Raw genomic sequence first — 24,340 nt, 5'->3', positions numbered from 1 at the left:
AGTGGGAGGATGACCTCTCCAGTTGAAGGTATCCATGCTCAAGTAAAGAACCTACACACAAACCTTAAAAAAGGAGTGTTCCAAACTGAAGGCACTCAGCAACATCACTTTGCAGCATACAGAAGAGATCAAATGGTCAAAAAGTAACTGTCTCAAAGAACAGAATAGAGAAAACTCCCCAAATGAACCACTGATACCCGGTTAGAGAGAGAACAAGCAAGAAAAGAAAACAAGGGTGGGAGGAAGCCCTCAGCAGAGATCAAACTCCAATCTCCTAGGGCAAGTAGGATCCCCTCCATTCCCTGCATAAAATGAACCTTCATGGTAGGTCCAATGTCACATTTTCTTGCAGAGAGGAGGGGATCCTTGGATGACAAAGATTACCTGATGATGGTGGCAGCTGGGGGGTGGGGGTGGGCCAGCCTCTTTACTGGGAAACTACCTATTGCAATACCCTCCTGCCGAAGGATGGCTCAGCAGAACTGTAAACATCCAGCTTACAATGTTTAACAAGGGTTGAAGCTGTCAACCAAGTGGCTGCCCTGCAAATATATCCTAGAGGTGTCCAGGTGCCCAAGGCACTTCTGGAGGAACAAGCCATGACAGCAGAAGGAATAGCAGACCCAGAAACTTCGTAACATTTGGTGATGCAGCCAACAAAACAGAAGAGCTGGCGATACCTTCTTCCCCACTGTTTGAGGCTGAAAATAAACAAACATAGTCAGATGACAGGAAGGACTCTGTTCTCTTTAGGTAAATCCCTATGGAGATCCAGTGAATGCCATTCACGCTCAGAAGGAAGGACAGAAGGAAGGCAGAATAACGTCCTGATTCCTGTGGATTTCCTCCAATAAATCTATCCCAGCAGCAGAATGCCAGGTCAGATAGACCCTACATGTGCTGCTATGTATAAAACTACAGAAAGCCATCTTGGAAGACAACACTCTAGAAATGACCATTTTGAGACAGCCACAGCCTTTCATCTGTCAGACTGTTAGATAAAGGATGACCAGCTGCAGATGCACAGCTGAGCTCTGCAATGGCAGATCCTCCTGGACTGGAAGAATCCACAGGTTTCACACAGAAAGAATGATTAGACCCCCAAAATGTGGTCTCCCCAGTCCTAATGGGACCACAAAGACCACTTAAGCCTACAGTTGCCGAATCTCCTGGATCACAAGAGGAATCAGAGTAAAAAGAGGGAAAGCTAATAGCGAGCCATAAAGCCATGCTACAACAGAAAATCTATTCACTGCAGAGACATGGAAAGCACAAGATCAATGACAAAAACTGTGCAATGACTAGGTGTGTGGCGAGGTCTTCCACTGGTCAGCTGAATGAGGAGCAGTGTGATGTTCACATAGGTCCTTACCAATGGCTGCCCTGAACATCCAACCAAAGACTACACCCAAAGGTAAATGGTCCAGAAGTCTAGGTTGTTGTCCCCTAGTTGAGATGTGCATGCCAACTCAGACTGGCATCAGTAGACAGGGTCAATCTCTGCATCTCCAGAGTTATTTACCTTCAATAACTGGGGAGGAATTCCTGCCACTGTAGCTCCCTCTTCACTGGACTTGGAATAGTTACCTGAATTCTCATCAACCATGGGAGGACATATTGGAATGGAAGCAGAAGCTGCTGAAGGGACTGAGGGAGAAAACAACCACCAGAGCAAGTCATGGCATGACACCATCATGTCCTGTAGCTAGGCCCAGAACATGAGATGCACATAAGCTGATGATATCACCTGAGGTACCAGCTTGAATCCTGCAACCAGAGGAGAAAGAATGTGCCTAATGGGCAGTGTCAATCTAGGTAACAATACTCAAAAATGTTTTGACATCTGTGAAAAAAGCTTCCCCTGTAACATGAAGCTTCTCACACCTTTGTGCCCTGGGTAGAGCTTGTCACACCATAAGAGCCTGTGCAGCGCCTGCCATCATGTCAGGCTGCCAGAATAGGCTTGCTGACCGTTGCCTGATGCTGTAAATCAGAAGTCGGCATGAGACTTGTAGGCAATTAACTTTTATTGCTTCACACCCAGAGAGCCAGGACACGAGTCTCTCTCAGCAGTCTTCCACTGTGACTCAGCTCTCCTTAATCACTTTGCTCTTTTTTCTGCCCTCTGTTCTTGAGCTGAGAAAGGGGGAGAAGAACCAGGAAGAGGACTGTCTTGCCGAGCAGGAGACGCAGCCTCTGCACTCTCCCTATCAGAGTCTGTGCCCACATTGTGCCTCTCCCCTTCACCCCCACTCTCTGGCTCCAATGTTTCCCTGCTGGTTTCCTCTGTTGATGGTTCCTCCCTGTCCCACCAGTCTGAACCAGGTTCAAAATCTCCTTCCACAGTGTCACCCTCAGGCATCTCCTGTGCAACTGGCTGCCACCACTCTTCCTCATCCAGCCAGTCCCTGACTGTGAAACTTATTGTGGGTCGGCAAACCATGACCCATCCACCATTCCAGTTGGATTTATGATCACTGACAGCTATGGACTGTCCAGCACGCTTCTGTGCACGCCTGCCCTTCGTCAGCAGAGTACGTCAGTGGAGAAACAGCAGCTTGTCTGTAGAGAATAATGCACTTCCATGCAGTGCTTCTAGTCTAAGAAGCTTTTATTTACAGCAGAAAAAACAACATTGTCCCGGAGAACATGAACTCATGAATTCACCGTTGTCCATCAAAATCGAAAGTAACTCGGAACAAAGATTGCCTGTATGTGGGCTATTGCTCCCCCCAGTGTAAGTATGCCATATCCTGTGAGCTGTTAACCCTGTGTTAACCCTGAAAGCTCAACTCCTCACATCCCCTCTCGTACGCAACACTGGGGCGAGCGTCAGCAAAAACACTCAACCCAAACACAGTCCGTTACAGAAATCCTCATGCCATTGGAAGCTCAGAGGCTTTGTGAACCCATCTGCAAGGGTCTCCTGACTAGGACAGTACTTCAGCTTGACCAAGCCTGTCCTGACACGTTCTGAAAGCGAATGTCTAAGTGTTTGGTCCGGGACTTACCATATTTTTCGCGCCATTACACACTCTGGACCACAAGACGCACATAGCTTTTAGAGGAGGAAAACAAGGGGGAAAAAATATTCTGAACAAAACAGTGGAAGTGTGATTTTTTGTGATTCATGCTGTGGCCACAGACATGATATGTGAATTGACGGTGAATTTGGAGTGAGCCAAAGCAAAAATTCTGAGGTCCATGTGCTTTTACCTCCCCCCTCAGCCTCTTTTATTGCTAGTGTCCCTGCCAATCAGCTGTTCAGCTTTTGGCTAGACTCCAAGGGCTGTCATTGAAAGGGGGGGTGAGAGAAAAGAGACAGGAACATTTCAGCTGATATTGCAGCTACAGGACAGAAGCAAAAAAGGGGGGTGAATGAAAGAACAATGCTCAAGAATGTGAAGGGTAGTTTTATATTGTAGCAGAGCAGAAAGAAGATCTGATTCAAGCTCCAGTTCCGACATGCGAGGAGAGGGGAGAGGGGGCCACGCAAAGTCAATACTCGTGTGTGTGTGTGTGTGTGTGTGGCAAAGGGGGGCAGAGAAAAAAAGGATGCAATGAGGATGGGGTGGAGAGAAGAAAAGGAGAACCAGTTTGATGAGGGAAACAGTCACATGCTGACTGTTAATGGCTTGTTCTTGTCTTATGATGATGCTGTTGATGTTGATATGCAAAATAGTAAGACATATTGTGCTGTGTCTACTAACAAAATTTTACATGCAGGTTGTATCCACGACCACCACATAAGACTGGGTCATCTGATGCCTGATCTGGTCCAGGGGGTGTCTATTAAACCCTGCAAATTTCACATGAAATGTAAATCATGCGCAGAACACAAGGTCAGAGTTGCTCCAAAGGGTAAGGTATCTGGCAGGGAAGCCAAGGAGCCTTACCAGATTGTGCACACAGACCTTGTTGGTCCACTAAAGCCATCATTATGCAAGGCAGACTTTTTAATGGTACTGATAGATGAGTTTTCCAGATATATTCATGTTTTCATGCTTAAGCAGAAGTCAGAAGCATTTCCTAGGTTCAAGGAATTCTGTGCTTGGCTGCAATGTTCACAAAAGACAGGTGGGTTGTCTTTTTACTGACCGGGGTGGGGAGTTCTGTTCTCAGCCATTTGAGGCTTTTCTAGCTGAGAGGGGAATCCAACATGATGTTGCCAATCCCAGAGCACCATGGCAGAATGGTCTCTGTGAAAGGGCAAATCAGACTCTCCTACAGGGCATGATGCAAATTTACCTGATTCATATTGGGCTGAATCTCTGAACTGTTTCATGTATGTGTATAACAGGAGAATTTCTTCACCAATAGGATGCACTCACTATGAGAAGTTGTTTGGTAAGAAACAATTTGTCAAGGACCTGATAATTTTTGGTTCTGACGTGGGTTCACACTCCTCAGAGCGGCAAGCTCAGCAAACATGGTTTGCATGGTATTTTTTATGGGATACGAGAAAGGTGCATACAGAGTGCTAATGTCTTGACATGAAGACGGTAAGATTCACCAGAAGTGTTCAGTACAATGCAAAGTGGGGAGACAATGTGGGAATCTTCCAAAGTCAACCTGATGCTGATGATGGTGAGGAATCTGATGATGACACGGGTTCAATTGCCAGTTCAGGGGGAGGTGGTAGTGCTGCTGCTGACAGTGACAGTGAATCTGACATGGCAGACTACAAAAGTGTGAAAGCCTCTCAGACCGTCTGAAGGGTCTGACACTGAATTGGAGGAACCACTGTTCACCATAGGCCACCATTCTCCTAAAGAGGAGAAGCCTAGCATGGAAGGCTTGCATATAGTACGCAGATCTGAAAGAGCCACAAAGAATAAACCACCCAAAAGGTATGCTGAGGAGTTTGCTAAAACAGCCAAAGCAGATACAGCTGTTGTTAGTAACTCAGAGAAGGTTTGGGAACCTTCAAGCTTCCAAGAGGTCCAGAGTTTAACCTCAGAGGATGCTGAGCCATGGTAAAATGCCATGAAGCCTGAACTTGATTCCTTAGAGAGGAACAAGACTTGGGAACTAGTTCCAATGGTACCAGGAATGAAGCTGGTTGACAGCAAATGGGTCTTTAAGGCCAAGACAGACCAGAATGGCAAGATAGTCAGGCACAAAGCCAGATTGGTTGCCAGAGGTTTTTCACAGGTATGAGGTCAAGACTATCATGAGACCTACTCACCCACCATCAAGTATGAGAGCATTATGCTTATGCTCAAAATTGCTGCAGAGGAGAAACTAAACGTTTCACGTCACGATGTGAACACAGCATTTTTGTACGGGGACCTGGGTGAATCAATTTATATGCTTCCACCTAATGGAGTACAGGTAAAGAAGGGATTGGTTTGTGCTCTTAAGAAATCCCTCTATGGTCTCACACAGAGTGCCTGGTGTTGGAATGCTAAACTAACAGACACATTGTTTTCTCTAGGTTTTCACCAAGGCAAAGCAGATCCATGTGTGTTTGTCAAAGAGGAGGGGCAAAACAAACTGTATTGTGTATGTTTTGTTGATGATCTTCTTTTCTTTTGGAAGGATCAGGCCTTATACAATGGCACTCTAGCTCAACGGAAGGAGAATTTTGACATGAAAGATCTTGGTGAGGTAACCAACTATCTTTCTGGAGGTGGATAGAAACCAGGGAGGTGATATCATGGTACACCAATCACAGAAAATTGCTGATGTATTAACCAAACTGAACTTGGTTGATGCAAACCCTGTGGATACACCAATGGTGACAGGTTTTCAGTTAGATGATACCAATGAAGCATTTTCTGATGTTACACTGTACAGATGTGTTCTAGGCAAGCTAAATTTTATTGCCAGGCGTTCAAGACCTGATATTGCTGTCAGCACCAATTTGTTGAGCATACACGCCAACAATCCTACGGTTAAGGATTGGAAAGCACTGAAGCGCATAGCACACTACCTGAAGGGTACTATGCACTACAGACTGAAATTCACTAATCAGAAGTCTGGAGGTCTTGTAACATCACAGATGGCAAAAGCACTTCTGGGGTATGCTACATGTACAACCAGTATCTGTCTGACTGGTCGTGCAAGAAGCAGACAACAGTGAGCTTAAGTTCTTGTGAAGCTGAACTTAATGCACTGTTATATTCACTTTTGGATTGTGAATGGTTGTTACAACTGTTTCAGGACATGAGGGTTAATGTAAAATGTCCTATACAGGTTTACCAAGACAACAGGTTGTGTCTATCATTGCTAACTTTTGAGGGATGTAAGCAAAGAACCAAGTACTTGCAGATAAAATTACATTGTGCACGAGAGTGTATCCAGAAAGGACTCATTCAGGTGTCCTACATGCGAGGAAAGGAAATTCCTGCAGATCTGTTGTCAAAAATTGTTGACAAGGAACAACTTTAGGTTTATGTACAGAGGTTGCAGTTAGGCTGAAATACTGCAGCAGCGGGTTACATGAAATGGGGGAGGATGTTGAAATTCCATTCCTCCCGTGCTGCAGATGTGTGGGATTGTTACATGTCACATGTCTGTTTACATTCAGCACTGATTATTGGAGTCTTGTGAGCGGAAAGGGAGATATGCTGTTTCCGCTCTGTATAGCTATTGCTTTTGCAGTTCTTTCTCCGAGGAAGAAAGACAGAGAGAGATGCCATGTTTTTCTTTGTTCTGTTCTGTTTGATTTAATTTGCAATAAATTAGGCTTAGATGTTACTCGTCAAGGCTAAGCTTCTGTTTGAACTCTGCTAGTCATGTGCTCATGTCCTTGGATATGGGTCACATCAGCATGACGGTAGACTGGAGAATCCCGGGTGACGCTACGTTGGGGGGGGGGTAGGCACCAGCCTCGGCGTTATCATCCAAAAAGCCTCAAAGGAATGTTTGAGGTGTCTAGCGGTCCTGCAGATCACATCGGCAGCTTGGGCTCCAGTCTCTGCCTCCACTCTGAAAGGAGTGGGGGGGCGAGCCAAGGTGTCACGGAGACAAGCCTGGATCGGGAGAGGAGCGTGGGAGGAGGATCAGTGAGGGAAAGCAGCAAAACAGACAGGCAGGGGGAGGGGGCGAGGTATAGAGAACCGGGCCCATTAATCTCAACAGATACGTCCGACGATGATGACAGCAATCTCTTAGAGGTATCGCCAGAAGAAAGGGGGAGTGCTGACGTCAGTTATAAACAGGGGGAGATGAGCAAAACCGAGAGGAAGAAATTCACGCGTCATTTCCGAAACACCCGGAGGTTATTGTGCTGGAAAAGGCGCAAAACGGAAGATAGCAGTTAGGATGTTTGCTGTAATGGAATGCAGACGTGAATTATAGCTCTGTAATTAGTAAGGATAATAAAACGCTTTCAAAAGCGAGAAACGAGCCGGCTGTTATCTCACAGCAACACCAAAGGCAAGGTTGCCGTGACAACACATCCTAACTCTACTGCGTTGCTGTGGGACTGTTGGAAAGGAGACATGGAAGGGGTCGACGAGAAGCTGAAAGCTGCGAGGGCCAGCTGGGAGATTCAAGCCAAGGAAGCGATTTTGAAAGTTCGGCAGGAAGGAGAAGCCAGAGCAGCTGATTTGGAAGAGATAAATAAGCGTTCTGAGCTTCGAGTTGCCAAACTGGAGGAAGATTTACGAGATCTTCAAATTAGGCTTGATGAGGCTCGCAAGACCGGTGGAGGAGGAGCCACAGCAGTGGTGACTCAGAGGCAACAGCTGGCATCAGTGAGTAAGTTTGATGGGGACCCCAGGGGATATTTGGGGTTCAGGACTGAGGTTGATTATGCCCTGAGGGTGCGAGGGAAAGACTTTGAGACTGATGCTGAGAAGGTAGCATTTATTATTTCACACATGACGGGGTCAGCGAGAGAATGGGTACGCCCACTTTTGGCAAGTAACAACCCAGCGCTTGGGAATCTCCAGGATTTCTTGGATGCCATGGCGGCACATTACACAAGTGACATTGATCAAGAGATAACCAAGCAGGAACTCATGAGTCTCAGACAAGGGAAAGGGACTGTGAGAGATTATGTGGCTAAATTTACCCTTCTCTGCCATAAACTGGGATGGGAGATTTTAGCCCCACAAACTGAAGCGCTTTTTCAGCAGGGGCTGAACCCGGAAATTTTGGATGAAATAAGCAGGGGACCGAAACCCAAGGATACGGATGCTTATATCAAACTGGCTCTGCAAGTGGGGGTTCGGCAGGAACTAAGGGAATGGGAAGGGCGAAATGTACCGGGCAGTAAGACATTCCATGCTTACAGGAGGCCTTCCCAGGGTGTTCAGCCAGTTCAGGGAAACAGGCAGCATCTGCCCCCCGAAGAGCCAATGGAAATCGGTCGTTTGGACACAAGAGAAGGCCTCAAAGAGAAACCTCGCAGGGAGCTGCTAAGCAAGGGGGAGAAGGAGACGCGCAAATGCTTTGTGTGTGACAGGACGGGACACCTAGCCCGTAATTGTTCGCAGAAGCGAGTGTGGCAAGGGATGGCAGCGGCTGCGGGGCAGGAGGCGAGTGGGGAAGCACAGGAGCAGGGAAACGCCAACGCCTGGTTGGAAAAAAGAGAGGGGAAGACCAACCAGGCGGCACGCAAGTAAACCCCCCACAACGGCAGAGTGCAGTGACTCCAAGGGAGCCCAGGCCGGGAATTGTGCTGATGGTACGGCTGGAATTGCCAAACGGGTACCCCCTAGAGGTAGAAGCTCTACTAGATTCGGGCAGCTCAGCCTCTTTCATGTCCGAAAGCTTCGCCAAGGCCCACCAGATCCATTTACTGCCTTTGGATTTTCCCCTGGTGGTGACCACAATTGATGGGAGAGAGCTGCTGGGGGGCCAAGTGAGGCATCAGACACCGCCCATGAGGATGAGCGTCTCGAGGCATCAGGAAGTGATTGCTTTCAATGTCACACACCTGTCCGGAGCGCCGATCATATTGGGCATGAGTTGGTTAGATCTTCACGATCCGGTCGTTGCCTGGCACCAGAGGTCGCTCACCTTCGGATCTTCGCATTGCACGGAGAATTGCCTGATGGAGGTGGAAACGTCGGAGACGGAGGGGAGGATCGCCACGGTACGGTTGGAAGACTCCAGGGGAATTCCACCACAGTATGAAGATTTCAAGGAAGTGTTCAGTGAAAAGGAAGCCAACAGACTGCCCCCCCATAGGCCGTATGATTGTCAAATTGAGTTGCTGCCGGGGGCAAAGTTGCCTGCAGGAAAGTTGTATTCTATGTCGGAGCAGGAGTTGCAGGAGCTGAAGGAATTCCTCACACTGAACTTGGAAAGGGGATTCATTCGAGAATCCAAAGCGGTGGGAGGAAGCCCGATTTTTTTCGTGGACAAGAAAGGGACGACACAAAAACGCCTTATTTGTGATTACAGGATCTTAAATTCGCGAACGAAACCAACCGCCTTTCCGATGCCCAGGATCGACGACTTGTTGGCGGCAGTGCGAAAGGGGAAAATTTTCACGAAGTTGGACTTACGAGGAGCTTACAACCTCATAAGAATCAGAGAAGGAGATCAGTGGAAAACAGCTATGTTTACCCCGTTTGGCACCTACGAATACACAGTGATGCCATTTGGATTACAAGCGGGCTCACACACCTTTCAAGCCTTTATGCACCATGTGCTGGGTCCCTTGTTGTACCGGAGCTGTGTATGTTTTTTGGATGATATCTTGATTTATTCGGACAATGAGAAGCAGCATGAGCAGCATGTCAGACAGGTGTTGCAGAAATTGAAACAGCATCACCTGTATGCGAAACTGGAGAAATGCCAATTTCATGTCCAGCAAGTGGACTTTCTGGGGTACAGGGTGTCGGACAAGGGCCTGGCAATGGACGGGGAGAAGGTAAAGGCAGTGTTGGATTGGAAAACACCCAAAACCAGAAAAGATGTACAACGCTTCATTGGGTTCAGCAATTTCTACCGCAAGTTCATCAGGAATTTTGTGCAGCTCACTAGCCCGATAACCGACACGTTGAGTACTAAGAAGAAGTTTCAGTGGACTCCAGAGGCGCAGGAGGCGTTTGAGCAGTTACGCAAGGTATTCGCCTCGGAGGAACAGCTGCTGCACCTCGACACGGAGCGGCCCATACGTATGGAGACTGATGCGTCGGACAGGGCGGTAGGAGCGGTACTGCTGCAACAGGATGCAGCAGGCGACTGGAGACCTTGTGCGTTCTTCTCGAGAAAACTCAGTAAATCGGAACGCAACTACACCATCTGGGACAAGGAGCTGTTGGCCATTGTAGCGGCGCTCAAAAAATGGAGGCATTTCCTTATCGGAGCACGTCACCAGATCCAGATCTACACGGATCACAAGAATCTGGAGTACTGGAGAACAGCCAGAGTGCTCAACCAGAGACAACTCAGATGGGCGGAATTTTTTGCCGACTTTGATTTCAGGATCCATTATGTCCCGGGGGACAAGAATGCGAGGGCGGACGCCTTGTCTCGCAAGCCCCAGTACCTAGAGGACGAGGGAGTGCCGGAGGAGAGACATGTGATGCCACCCAGCCGATGGCAGTGCGCTGGAGCCAGGGATCAGGAGTCTCTCATACGACGTCTAACTAGGGAAGATGCGTTTGCGCAGCAGAAATTCAAAGACCTTCAACAAGGTACAGGGGTGGAAGACGGCTTCGTAGCCAAGGATGAACTGTTGTTCTACAAGGGAGCATTATATGTCCCGGGGGATCGCTTGAGGGCTAAGGTTCTCAAGCAACTGCACGATAGTCCTTCGGCAGGGCACCCGGGACAGCAAAAGACCTTGCAGTTGGTCACCAGGGATTTCTGGTGGCCAGGGGTGCAGGAGGACGTCAAAAGCTACGTGCACGCTTGTGATTTGTGTCAACGGGTCAAAAGTGACAATAGACCCCCTGCTGGACTGTTGCATCCCATGCCCACCCCGGGGAGGCCATGGGAGATGGTGTCTATTGACTTCCTCACAGATCTGCCGGCGTCGAAGGGCAAGACGGCAGTGCTAATCGTAGTGGACATGCTCACCAAGATGTGCCATTTTGTGGCTTGTCCCAGGGCGGTGTCGGCAGAGGAGACCGCCAGGTTGTTTGGAGACCACGTTTTCAAACTGCATGGAGTACCATCGAGGGTCGTGAGCGACAGAGGTCGCCAATTTACGTCGCGGTTCTGGCGCAAGCTCATGAAGCTCTTGGGTGTGGAACTCAACTTGTCGACGGCCAGGCACCCGCAAACGAATGGACAGGCAGAGAGGGCCAATGCTATACTGCAGCAGTACCTACGTTGCTACGTTAGCCGACGACAGACGGACTGGCCAAAGTTCCTAGCTTTAGCGGAATTTGCCTATAATAACTCAGTTAATGTTTCCACAGGGATGACACCCTTTCTTGCGAACTATGGAGGACATCCGAAGTCGTTCCCGAGGGGAGAGGACCGGGGCCCGAGTGTGCCAGCGGCAGAAAATTTTGCGGAGGAGATGCTCCAACTGCACGAGCAACTCAAGAGCACGCTGGACAGGGCCAAAGAAGCCTATAAGAGGGCTTCGGATCAGCATCGGAGGGAGGGGGAGGCCATCAGGGTGGGGGACAGGGTGTGGTTGTCCTCCAGGGGGCTGCCCACCAGAAGCAGGTGCAGGAAGTTAGAGCACAGACGTTTGGGACCCTTCGAGGTAGTGGGCCAGGTCAATCCCGTAGCCTTCAAGCTGAGGTTGCCTGAGGACATGAGAATTCACCCCGTGTTTCACAGAGCGCTGTTAACACCATACAGGGAAGGGCACCCTTATCAAGGGGAAGGGGGGGTGACAACAGGGCCTTCAGTGGAGGAAGTGGGGGCAGGCAATGAGGCCACTGAGATCCTCGATTCCCGGTGGAGGGAGGGGCAGGTGGAATACTTGGTAGCCTGGGAAGGGGAGGACCCCGAGAACAACACATGGATGCGCCATGATAATATTCAGGAGGAATACCTCAAGGCTGAATTCCATGCGTTATACCCACAAAAGCCAGCCCCACCGGGGTATGAATGTTGGCAGGGACATCAGGAGGAGGGCATGGGGGACCAAGGGTCCAGAGGAGGGGAGGAGGCAGAGGAACCCCATCCAGACTGGTCAGAGGAGGAGGTGGACGAGGTAGTGTCATTTGCACCCTTTACGACGGAACAGTGGAAGACGGTGTTTGAGTCGGATGAAAATGAGGACACAGACTTCCTGGGGTTTGTCACTCCACCGCGCACGGAACAGTGGCAGCATGGGAACGGGGAAGTGGAGAATGTTAGCACGATCATACACCATCCGCTTGAGTCCAGCGACTCCGGGGAGGAAGGGGGCTTGGAGGAGGGAGTGGATGTCACGGAGACAAGCCTGGATCGGGAGAGGAGCGTGGGAGGAGGATCAGTGAGGGAAAGCAGCAAAACAGACAGGCAGGGGGAGGGGGCGAGGTATAGAGAACCGGGCCCATTAATCTCAACAGATACGTCCGACGATGATGACAGCAATCTCTTAGAGGTATCGCCAGAAGAAAGGGGGAGTGCTAACGTCAGTTATAAACAGGGGGAGGGGAGCAAAAGCGAGAGGAAGAAATTCACGCGTCACTTCCGAAACACCCGGAGGTTATTGTGCTGGAAAAGGCGCAAAACGGAAGATAGCAGTTAGGATGTTTGCTGTAATGGAATGCAGACGTGAATTATAGCTCTGTAATTAGTAAGGATAATAAAACGCTTTCAAAAGCGAGAAACGAGCCGGCTGTTATCTCACAGCAACACCAAAGGCAAGGTTGCCGTGACACAAGGAAAAGCCGGCAATTTAGGCACCAGACTGCCTCTGTAGAGCGAAGTCTCTGAACCAGCCTGCAGCGCCTACCATTCCAATTCAAGCCAATTTGCAAGGTGAGAAGGAAATTAATTGTTAATTACTAATTCGGCAAAACAGGAGGATAAAAAGGAAGTCCACTCCCGTCTCCGGGTATTTAAACTGCATGAAAAACTTTACAAGTGAAAAAGTTGCAGACTAGCCTTGAAAATAAAAACAGCTAATGGCTGATAATGACAAAGGGTTTTTACAAAGCTCTTTAAATACCAATCTGGATACTTTACAGACCTTTAACAATTTTTTTAAACCTGAACTTGAAAGTGCCTTTGAACTTGAAAGTGCCTTTGACCACAGACTCTGTAATATATTAATATTGAACTTGGAGACAGAAGGGATTAAGAAAGAGACACTTCCATTAATTTGGAAGGGTGTTAATACTCTTGTACAGGTGGTGTATCTGTGATATATTCCAGAACCTACAGGGTTAAACTGTTAAACTGCTCTGGTCACATGACATGCTGTAATCTGGGTGTGCCTATAAATGGGTTTCTGTTGCTTCCTGGAGTTGGAGTTTGGGGCGTGGTTTTTTCCTTTCTCTTATGTTCTGCAGTATTGGGAGAAAGCATGCCTTTGCTCTCTCCCAGGAGTTGTAATGTTTCTGTAAATAAACGCTTCTAACTGAGATAAGAAAGAAGATGGCTGCAGAGAGATTTATTACGGATGCCTTACACAACAGACCTGCTTCTTGCTGCGTGAGTAGAGTCTCTGCTAACAGCCCAGGAAACTGGGGGGAAAGCAAAGTGGCACAGCAGGAGCGTGGTGGACTTTTTGCCAGTTTAAAGTGGACTACCCAGTTTACTGGACAGGTTATGGTTCCAGCAGATTATGGGCAGCTCAAGTTATGGACAGCCTAGCCGTTAAGGACACTTTATGGGTCATGGCTTGCCATAAACCCCAGGCCATGGAAGTTTTGCTTGGTCTGGTCTGCGTCTGGAAGACAGTTGAAAGCAGAGTTTGTGTAAGGGCTGGCGTTCAGCTTCGCATGCAGAGAGGAGTTGCTGATAAGCCTGAGCTCTGTCGCCGCGGCAACTAGCTGTGGAATGCAGTGTACTCTGCCAAGTTTGTGGAGGCAGAGGGGTCAGCTTGAGAAGCCTGCTTTTGCTGTTTCTTAAGGCAAAAATAGCAGTTTGAACTCGCTGGCTGAAGAGGAGACTGGAGGCATCTTCAGATAGGGAGGAAAGCTACTGAAAGCAAGTAAGTGAGCTGCACCCCCCAGGGAAGATGGCTGAGCAGAATGAGTTTTCCTCTGTCCCTTTTGAATACTTAAATGGACATAATTATGAGGAATGGTCCCAGCGCTGCCAGGCTTGGTTAATTGGCAAAGGGCTTTGGGACTATACGCTGAATTTACCTATTCAGGCCACTGCAGGTGCTTCAGAGGCTGTTTTTGCGTAAGGAACAGAAGGCTTTTTCAGCATTGATTCTAAGTATAGATGGGCCTCAACTTCCTCACATACAGGGCCTGACACACACACACGATGTGTGGAACGCTTTGCAACGCTTTCATCACAGAGTTACTGCAGGGGCCAAAATTCATGCTATGAGGAACTTGTTTAGCCAGGACCATATAGCACAGATGCTTGCTGTATTAAACAGGCTCAGGTTGTTGGGTATAAATTTTGATGAAGACGTTAAAGTTTATATTTTGTTGAGCTCATTGGATGCAAGCTATTCAAATCTGTGCCTGATTCTGGAGTCCATGCCTGCTACTGATTTGACGCTCAACTATGTCTCTGGTCGATTAGCAGATGAGGAAGCCAAAAGGCAGAGACAGGGAAGCCGACACCCAAGAGAGGGGAGTTGTGCAAGGAGCGGAGGAGCAGAGAGGCTAGAAGGTTCTGTAAAGGCTTTTGCTGCAAACAGGCGCTGTTACAGGTGTGGCTCCACCCAACATTTAAAGAGACTGTCCCCAGACTGGGAAGGGCGTCGCCCAGGACGACGAGACAAGGAGCAAAGCACCAACGCGTGGAAGGAGAGGCCGAGATTTTCGTGGAGGCCGGGGATGAGGCAGCTATGCTGATAAAAGTTCTCACTTCTTAGCTGCCATGGCAACCGTGAAGGAAGTGCCGAGTCGACGCTGGATCATAGACAGTGGGGCCAGTCACCCTTTACTGCCCCCTAGTGTCCAAATGGAAAACTGCAAGGAACTTACTGAAGGAAAACTTGTCTCTATGGCTGATGGCACTCAAAAGAAGTTACAAAAATTTGGCTCTGTGTATTTAAGTTGTTTGAATACTAATCTTGAATGTTTTGTTTTGCAGGGCATGAAAAGCTGTTTGTTATCTGTTTCTGCTTCTGCTTCTGTTTCTGCTTTGCTTAGAGATGGGTTTAAAGTCTGTTTTGAAAATGATGTATGTACAATTTCCAAAGGAGGTAAGCAGCTTGTTAATGTTCAGAGTCAGGATGGGTTGTTTACCCTGGAAGAGTCTGTGGGAGCACAGGTAAAGTGTGCGAATGTACTCACGCACAATATGTGTGTGCATCTTTGGCACAGGAGGATGGCACACTGCAACTGGGGCTATGTCAGAAAGTTGCATTTGTGTGCTGATGGGTGCAACATGAAGTCATGCTCAAAGTTCTTAGATTGTCGAGCATGTAAGAGAGCTAAAGTGAAGACTTGTAGTTATCCCAGATCTGACAGGGTAACTGCAGCTCCTTTCAAATTAATCCATACAGATTTATGTGGACGTATGCCCACCGCCAGTTTGGGCGGTGCCAGATATGCTCTTGCTCTTTTACAGATGACCACACCTGGATGGGGTGGATTTATCTTCTAAAAGAGAAGAGTGAGGCTGCCAATACAATTAAGGAGTGGATTGCTGCTGTGGAACGGCAGTTCCCGCACAAAGTAAAGTGTCTGCAATCCGATCATGGCGGGGAATTTACAGGTTCTGTGTTAAAGAATTTTTTCCGCAGGAAAGGCATACGCCACAGGTTAACTTGCGCTTTTTCTCCTCAAGAAAATGGGGTGGCTGAAAGGAGAAATCACACCCTTTAGGAGGCTGCGGAAGCCATGCTGTTTGATGCACAGCTTCCACTAAGGTTTTGGGGGGAGGCGTGGAGAACTGCCAATTTCACTTTGAACAGGACATATAATTCTACTGTGGGGAACACACCCTATTTTCTCTTGTATGGAAAGAAGCCAAAGGTAGATTTCTTTCATGTGTTTGGGTGTGAAGCTTGGGATCTGATCCCTAAAGCTCAATGCAGAAAAGGTGATCCTAGGTCCCGAAAAATGATATTTTGTGGGTATGAGCTAGAGACAAAGGGATGGAGATTTGTCTGTCCTGAGGGCAATCAATCTAGAGTTGTGATAAGCAGAAGTGCTGAGTTTTGCGAGCAAGGTGGATGAACATGCGTTCATGCCAATCCTGACGTTCTCTCAGAGAGTCTAGATGACTGTGCTGATGAAGATGTTCAGGAGCCAGCACCAGCACCTGCTGGAGCACCAGCTCAAGGACAAGGGACATCTCCAAGGCCAGTAAAAAAAGAACCCAGAAGTACGCCCACATCTCCCGTAGTTAGTCCAGAAAGACAAAGAAAGCAAAGTAAGTCACTAGGAGGGTCTCCTAGTGACAGGGACACACAGATTGGTCCCAACACATCAGAGTCAGAGGGGGCATCTGACCAAGTGGTAAGGCATTCTGAACGCACCACAAAAGGAAAACCCCCAGAAAAGTACACAGCAACTAGTGTTTGGGCTTGCTTAGCTCAATGTGAGCCAGAAAGCTTCAGAGAGGTGTTACAATTGCCTGAGGAAGAGGCCGCTAAGTGGCACGAGGCAATGGTGAAGGAGCTTAACTCCATGAAATTGTTAGGAGTGTACTCCATCACAAAACTGCCGGAAGGAAAACAGGCAGTGAGCAGTCGCTGGGTGTACAGAATTAAGCCAACAACCACAGGAGAACCACAATACAAGGCAAGGCTTGTTGCGAGAGGCTTCTCGCAGAGAAAAGGGCTCAATTACACTGAGGTTTACGCACCAACCTCCAGGAGTGAAACCCTGAGAATGCTTTTAGCAGTCGCTGCCCAGGAAGGTTTTCAGGTGAACCACTTTGATATAGATGTAGCCTATCTAAACTCAGACCTGGAGGAGGAACTCTACATGTTGCCACCTCCAGGGTTCGAAGACAGTATGCCAGGTTAAGTGTGGCGACTGCACAAGTCCATATATGGACTAAGACAGTCTGCCCGAAACTGGAACTTGTGTCTGAATAATGCTCTGGAAGACATGGGTTACAAAAAGAGCCAAGCTGACAGCTGTCTGTATCTAAAAGGTTCCGGACAGCAACAAGAAATGGTGTTGGTCTTCGTTGATGACCTTCTCCATTCTGGGAAGACTAAAAAACAGGGGCAACTATTTGCCAAGAGGCTTGAAAAGTATTTCAAATTTAAGAGTCTAGGGCCAGTAAAGGTCTATCTAGGTGTACAGATAGATAGGACTGCAAACGGGAGCTTTATGCTCAGTCAAACACCCAAAATTGAGCAAATACTTGGAAGGTTTGGAATGGCTGAATGCAAAGGCGCCAGAACTCCCATGGAGACAAACTATGTAAAAGACAGTCAATTTGGGGAAAGGTCTGATTTTGACAATCCTGAAGTTTTTCAATCTGCTCTGGGAAGTCTCCTATATATTTCCCAGTGGAGCAGACCGGACATAGCGTTCGCGACAAATCTGCTCAGCAGAGAGGCTTCAAAGCCTAGCGTGGCTGCCTGGAGAGGAATCAAAAGAATTCTCAAATATTTGCAGGCCACTAAAAATGTTTGTTTAAAATTGCCAGCTGAGGGTGAGACAAAACTCACTTGCTGGGCTGATAGTGACTGGGCGAACTTAAAGGACAGAAAATCTGTGTCCAGACTGGTGGTAAAATTTGGAAAGTCTCTAGTTGGTCGCGGAAACAGGAGCTTATTGCACTTTCATCCACTGAAGCTGAGTTCAGTGCCCTTTCTGATGTGTGTAGGGAACTAGAGTATTACCACTGTTTGGTACGAGAAATCTATGGGAATTGTCATTTGCCTGTCACTGTTTGTGAGGATAATCAACCATGTTTAAAACTGGCGGGAAATGGACAATTTAAAGCAAGAACAAAACATTTGGACATCCGTTTACAAAACGTTTGTCAAAGCGTCCAAACAGGTTTGATTAAATTACAATATTGCCCTAGTCCAGAAAACCTAGCTGATGGATTTACTAAACCCTTAAGCTTTCAGAAGCATGAAGAGTTCTGCAAGGGGTTGTGTTTATGTTTTGAATAAATGATTGTATTTACATTCAACCCAGCAATACAGCACGAGAGGGGGTATGATATATTCCAGAACTTACAGGGTTAAACTGTTAAACTGCTCTGGTGACATGACGTGCTGTAATCTGGGTGTGCCTATAAATGGGTTTCTGTTGCTTCCTGGAGTTGGAGTTTGGGGCGTGGTTTTTTCCTTTCTCTTATGTTCTGCAGTATTGGGAGCAAGCATGCCTTTGCTCTCTCCCAGGAGTTGTAATGTTTCTGTAAATAAACGCTTCTAACTGAGATAAGAAAGAAGACGGCTGCAGAGAGATTTATTATGGATGCCTTACACAACAGACCTGCTTCTTGCTGCGTGAGTAGAGTCTCTGCTAACAGCCCAGGAAACTGGGGGGAAAGCAAAGTGGCACAGCAGGAGCGTGCTGGACTTTTTGCCAGTTTAAAGTGGACTACCCAGTTTACTGGACAGTATCCCCCTCGCATTAACAGCCCGGCTCAGATAGCTTGATAAACCCCCTTTTAAATTTTTTGTCAATGAACTCTTTCAGAGCTCGTGTTTCTGCTTCAGACATAGAATAGAGTTTCCCAGGTGGTACTTGGGCCACCGGAATTAGATCTATCTTACAATCATATGGCCTGGGGGGGGGGCAGCTTGTCAGCTTCCTTTTCGCTGAAAATATTACTGTAGGCCGCGTATTGGGGGGAAGGGTCAATTCCGTCCCTGTTCCCCCTCCCACTTCTACTTCAGCTTGATTTGCCTCCACTTGCCTGCGACCCCCACCTCCCAAACAATACTGGATACGGTGTGAAGAGGCAAAGGTGAATGACCGTTGATGCCAAGCTATCACCGGGTCATGTTTGGCCAGCCAACTCATTCCCAGCACCATTGGGTGCCCTGACAGCTTAGTCACATGGAAGGACATCGTATCTGCATGGTGTGACACCTCCATCCTCATGGGCAGAGTCTCGTATGCCACCTCTCCCGCCACCAGTGGCCACCCATCAGTCAGTCAGTTTTATTACGACAAAAGCCAGCAGCACAGACAACCATAAATCCAAACAGAGTAAAATCGGTAACATCACCAGAAATAAAACAACTACACAGAGGAACTTTACAGTTTGTTATTCAATAAAAGAGATTTGCGCTTCTCGATAGCTAAAGTGCAGAATTTGGCCACATATGATACTAGACTTGAGGAATCTTCCAGAAGATATTTTTGTAAAATTTCGGGGAAGGATTCCTAATAGTGTTGTAAGGGTGTAAACTTTGTTAAAAGGGGTAAAATAAATCGAGCACGTTCTTCACTATAGAATTCGCAAAATAAAAGGATATGAGTAACGGATTCTATCTTGTTAGACATGCATGGGCAGAGACGCGCATGCATTGGAACCCTCATAAATTTGCCATACAGCACTGCTGAAGGCATTGTCTCAAAACGGGCTCTAGAGAAGGCCCATCTATAGGCTTCGTTAGTGATGTTAGTTAAGTAAGGGGCCGCTGCAAAGTTAGGCCAAGATTTTAGACATCTATACTTCTCTGGGAGTAAGGCAACTTCTTCTTGTAATTCGACATCATAAAGTCTCTGAGTGATAGTAATTTTTGCCTTATTTAAAGTTCCGTTAAGAAGATTTTCTGGGTGTAGGCCAATTTGTTTGATCTTGTTAGTTATTTGCATAAGCCAGGGGGGATAGGGGACTGTGGCCAGGAGGTGAGGTAACAATCCCTTTGGGTTGTAATGAATTTTCAACCAGAGGGATATTGCTTGCTCCCATACCTTTAATTCCACTCTGGGGAGTCCTGCCTCTTGCCTTAACACTGCATTAGGTGTACTCTTTGGGGTACCAAATAAAGATCTTAAAAATTTTGATTGTACAATTTCGAGGGTCTTGAAATTGGCAGAAAGGCTAATTTGAGAGCCATACAAAAGTTGGGCTAGAGATTTTGCCTGGAAAACTTTTAGGGCCATCGGGAGGAAGCCGGCGCCTTTCCTTCTGAATAGTCTAAGTATGGCATTTGCGCTTCTTTCTGCTGAGATAGCTGATGTGGTCAAGTGTGTTGTCAATTTGGCATTATAAGAAAAAGTTATGCCTAAATATTGGAAGGTCTTAGTTTGTTCAATGTCATTTCCCTTCATACTCCAATTGTCTTTCTTAAAGGAGCGGTTGAAATGTACGGTTTTAGTTTTGGCAAAGTTGATTGTTAACAGTTCAGTGTTGCATTGGTTGCTAAACTTCCCTAAGGCACGTTTCAAGCCCACTTTAGTTTGCGAGAGAAGAACAGCATCATCCGCATACATTAAAACTGGTACTTTTCTGCCGCTGGAAAACACAGGGGGATGGGTGTCAATTTCATGGTAGCATGTGATTAGGGAATTAACATAGATGTTGAACAGAAACGGGGCTAATAAACATCCTTGTCTAACTCCTCTTTGCACTGGGCGAATCTTATCTGGAGGGTATTGTTTTCATGAAGTTTAATCATCAGAAGTAACAGCTGTCTGTTAATGCCCATATTGGCCAATTTGGCCCAAAGCCTACCCCTAGATACAGAATCAAATGCTGCCTTTAAGTCTACAAAGGCCGCATACAATGATTTTTCCCAATGTTCCATATATTTATAAACAAAATAGTCTAACACTATGCAGTGATTGATGGTGGAACGTCCGGGTGTAAATCCTGCTTGTTCTATTTCTAATAAATCATTAAGGTCTAACCATTCACACAGTCGAAACAAAATAGGAAATTCTTTCCAGTAGCACCTTAGAGACCAACTGAGTTTGTTCTTGGTATGAGCTTTCGTGTGCATGCACACTTCTTCAGATACACGAAAGCTCATACCAAGAACAAACTCAGTTGGTCTCTAAGGTGCTACTGGAAAGAATTTCCTATTTTGTTTCGACTATGGCAAACCAACACGGCTACCCACCTGTAACCATTCACACAGTTTTAGACATAGATGTTTTGTGTAAAGTTTGCAGATCACATTCAGCAGACTAATTGGTCTGTAGTTAGATGGGTCAGAGGGGTTGCCCTTTTTGAATATAGGAGCGATTATGGCCAGGCCCCAATCTTTATAGGGATTTGGGTTGTTTTATCTATATATGAGAATAGATTTGCAAGATTGGGACCCACCAATTTATTTGCGCTTTCAAAAGTTCAACCACAATGAAATCACTTCCTGGGGCTTTAACAAATTTCATTAGTAGAATTAGCGAAGTGATTTCAGCTTCAGATATAGTGGGCCATGGTGCATCATTATCTAAAGAAATGTCAAAGGGCGCGGGATACCATTGGTCCCTAAACAACCCATTATAATGCTCTTCCCATATATCTGCAGGGATTGTTGTACCCTCGTTAGGTGTTTTGGTTTGACTGGAGATAATTTTCCAGAAGTTGATATTATCTTATTCAATCGAGGCTTTTATGAGGGCTTGCCAGGTAAGGGAATCTGCAGTTCTTCTTTTTTTTTTTTTTGGTTTTTAATAGCTCTTTGTAATTCTTTTTTTTTAAAATTGCAGGTCTGATTTGGTAATTGGATTAGGATTTTGCTGGAAGATCTTAAAGCATTCCCTGAGTATAAATTTAGCCTGAATGCATTTGCATTCAGAAGTATCCTGACAAGACAGAAGTACTGTTCTTGGGGGACAGGAGGAGGGCAGGTGTGGAGGATTCCCTGGTCCTGAATGGGGTAACTGTGCCCCTGAAGGACCAGGTGCGCAGCCTGGGAGTCATTTTGGACTCACAGCTGTCCATGGAAGCGCAGGTTAATTCTGTATCCAGGGCAGCTGTCTACCAGCTCCACCTGGTACGCAGGCTGAGACCCTACCTGCCCGCGGACTGTCTCACCAAAGTGGTGCATGCTCTGGTTATCTCCCGCTTGGACTACTGCAATGCGCTCTATGTGGGGCTGCCTTTGAAGGTGACCCGGAAACTGCAATTAATCCAAAATACGGCAGCTAGACTGGTGACTGGGAGTGGCCGCCGAGACCACATAACACCGGTCCTGAGAGATCTGCATTGGCTCCCAGTACGTTTCCGAGCACAATTCAAAGTGTTGGTGCTGACCTTTAAAGCCCTAAACGGCCTCGGTCCTGTATACCTGAAGGAGCGTCTCCACCCCCATCATTCAGCCCGGACACTGAGATCCAGCGCCGAGGGCCTTCTGTCTGTTCCCTCACTGCGAGAAGCAAAACTACAGGGAACCAGGCAGAGGGCCTTCTCGGTAGTGGCGCCCGCCCTGTGGAACGCCCTCCCATCACAGGTCAGGGAAATAAACAACTACCTGACATTCAGAAAAAACCTGAAGGCAGCCCTTTTTAGGGAAGTTTTTAATGTTTGATATTGTTGTATTTGGTTTCTGTTGGAAGCCGCCCAGAGTGGCTGGGGAAATCCAGCCAGATGGGCGGGGTACAAATAATAAATATTATTATTATTATTATTATTTTTGTTGGTAGGGTACTCATTATGGTTAGCGCTCCTAAGCCTTGACAATAACGGTTGGAGTTTTTGGGTTAATAAGTTATATTGATCAATTGGGGAGATCACTTTGGTGTTGTTGGAAGTCAGATCAGCCCAGAGGAGCTGACCTTCTACTGATTGTGTCCAAAGGTTAAAACTGTTATTGACATGCGGGGACCATTTAATTCTAGATCTACCTCTTTGTTGTAGATCATTGGAGTTGAGTGCCTGTAGGGCAAGCCTACACCCAGTGGGTTCCCAGAATTCAGTCCTTTTAAGGGATAGAGGTAAATGGTCACTTTCAGGTTCTTATAGCAATGATAAATTCAATATGCTCATCAAAGAGCTCTTGAGAGACAAGAATGTAGTCAATAACAGAATGCCTTAAGCCTGACCAATAAGTGAATTGACCAGGGCAATCACCTGGTGAGAGGCCATTTAAGATAACAAGGTTTAGTCTAAATGCCATTTGAAAGAGGCATGCACCAGCAAAATTCGTAATTGGATCAAGTGAGTGGTGCCTAAATAGGGGCCAAGATTCGTCATTTGCATTTAAGGGGCCTATTTTGCTTTCATTAATCAGTTGTTCGTCTGAATGGCCTAGCCTTGCATTGAAGTCCCCACCAATAATTAGCGAAGCTGAGGGGAACTTATCTGTGACAAGGAGGATGCAATCTTCCAGCTCGTTCCAAGCATTTTTAAGATCAATTTGCTTCAGGTCATTTTGTATATTGACCGGACTACTAGTCTATCAGTTATCTCTGTTCGTTCGACTTTTGGCAGATGGGAGAAGGATACAAGTAGTTCCTGCTCCATGGAGTTCTCTAGATGAGTAGCCTTTGATAAAGGGGTAATGGGAGTCTCTGTCCAACTAATTAATTCTGAGGCCGGAGATGCGGCGCACGTAATAGGAGGTGGGCGCTCGTTTTTAGCTGCTTCCTTTTTAAGTGAGGAGTGCGGTAAAAGAGGATAAATCTTAGTGTTAATAAAAAACTCTTGTAATAAAAACTCCATAATTAGTCAGCGTGCTTCATAGAGACATCATAGCGGTTGGGAGCTTTTTAGATTCAAAGGAAAGCAGTACCCTCTGCATTTGTGGCCTGCTATATATATGAACAATGGAATTCAAGTCGATGGAAAGGGGGTTTACTCCCAAAAGTTCAGCTAGATGCCTTCTTGCACCATACTTGGACGACCAGTTAACAACCTGGCCTCTATAGGGGAGGATGATTAAGCAGAGTTTGGTGGGTTGCAACGAGAGATTATAGGAAGGTATGGAGTGCGGTTCTTCCTTGATTTGTTCATTTTCGTATTTGCCGCCAGTCCGTGAGGTTGAGTGTAGTAAGACAGATGCTCTGGGCGTTTGTTCGACTCTGTCCCTCAGTGCAGCATCTGTGGGTCCGGCTTTAACTTTTGGAGATACAATCTTCTCTAGGGAGCCTTTGATGTCTCTTATATATTTAAAGATATAGTCCATGGTTTTAGCAACTAGGTCTAGTGTGGTAGAGTTCTCAAATAATATTTCAGAGAGATAGCTTTCTTGGTCTCTGATGTAATCTTTCGCCTGTGTGATCGTAGTTGGATCCTTTTTAGGTCCCCTTGGGCTGGTGGCGTTGTTACTTAAGGTGTTAGTAGGTTGTATGTCAGATGGTTCCTTCAGCATGGTTTCAATATCAATTATCTCTGCTAGGGAAGAGAAGCTATTTGAGGTTGGTATGTTAAACATGTCCTTGGGTTTACCAGAGAAGAATTCACTAATTTTAGATTGTTTGGTGAGGGGTAAACATGCCCTTTCCTCTATGTCCTCAGATTCTCTGCAGCG

General features: G+C 46.8%; 1 protein-coding gene across 3 annotated transcripts in view; it reads right to left on the bottom strand.

The window, feature by feature from the left end:
- LOC117039786 (synaptic functional regulator FMR1-like) overlaps positions 1–24,340 on the bottom strand; it is a 200,134-nt gene that overhangs the window by 3,032 nt on the left and 172,762 nt on the right. The window lies entirely within an intron of this gene.

Source organism: Lacerta agilis, chromosome W (assembly GCF_009819535.1).
Source record: "Lacerta agilis isolate rLacAgi1 chromosome W, rLacAgi1.pri, whole genome shotgun sequence".
NCBI lineage: Eukaryota > Metazoa > Chordata > Lepidosauria > Squamata > Lacertidae > Lacerta > Lacerta agilis.
This window is presented reverse-complemented; position numbering and strand designations above follow the sequence as displayed.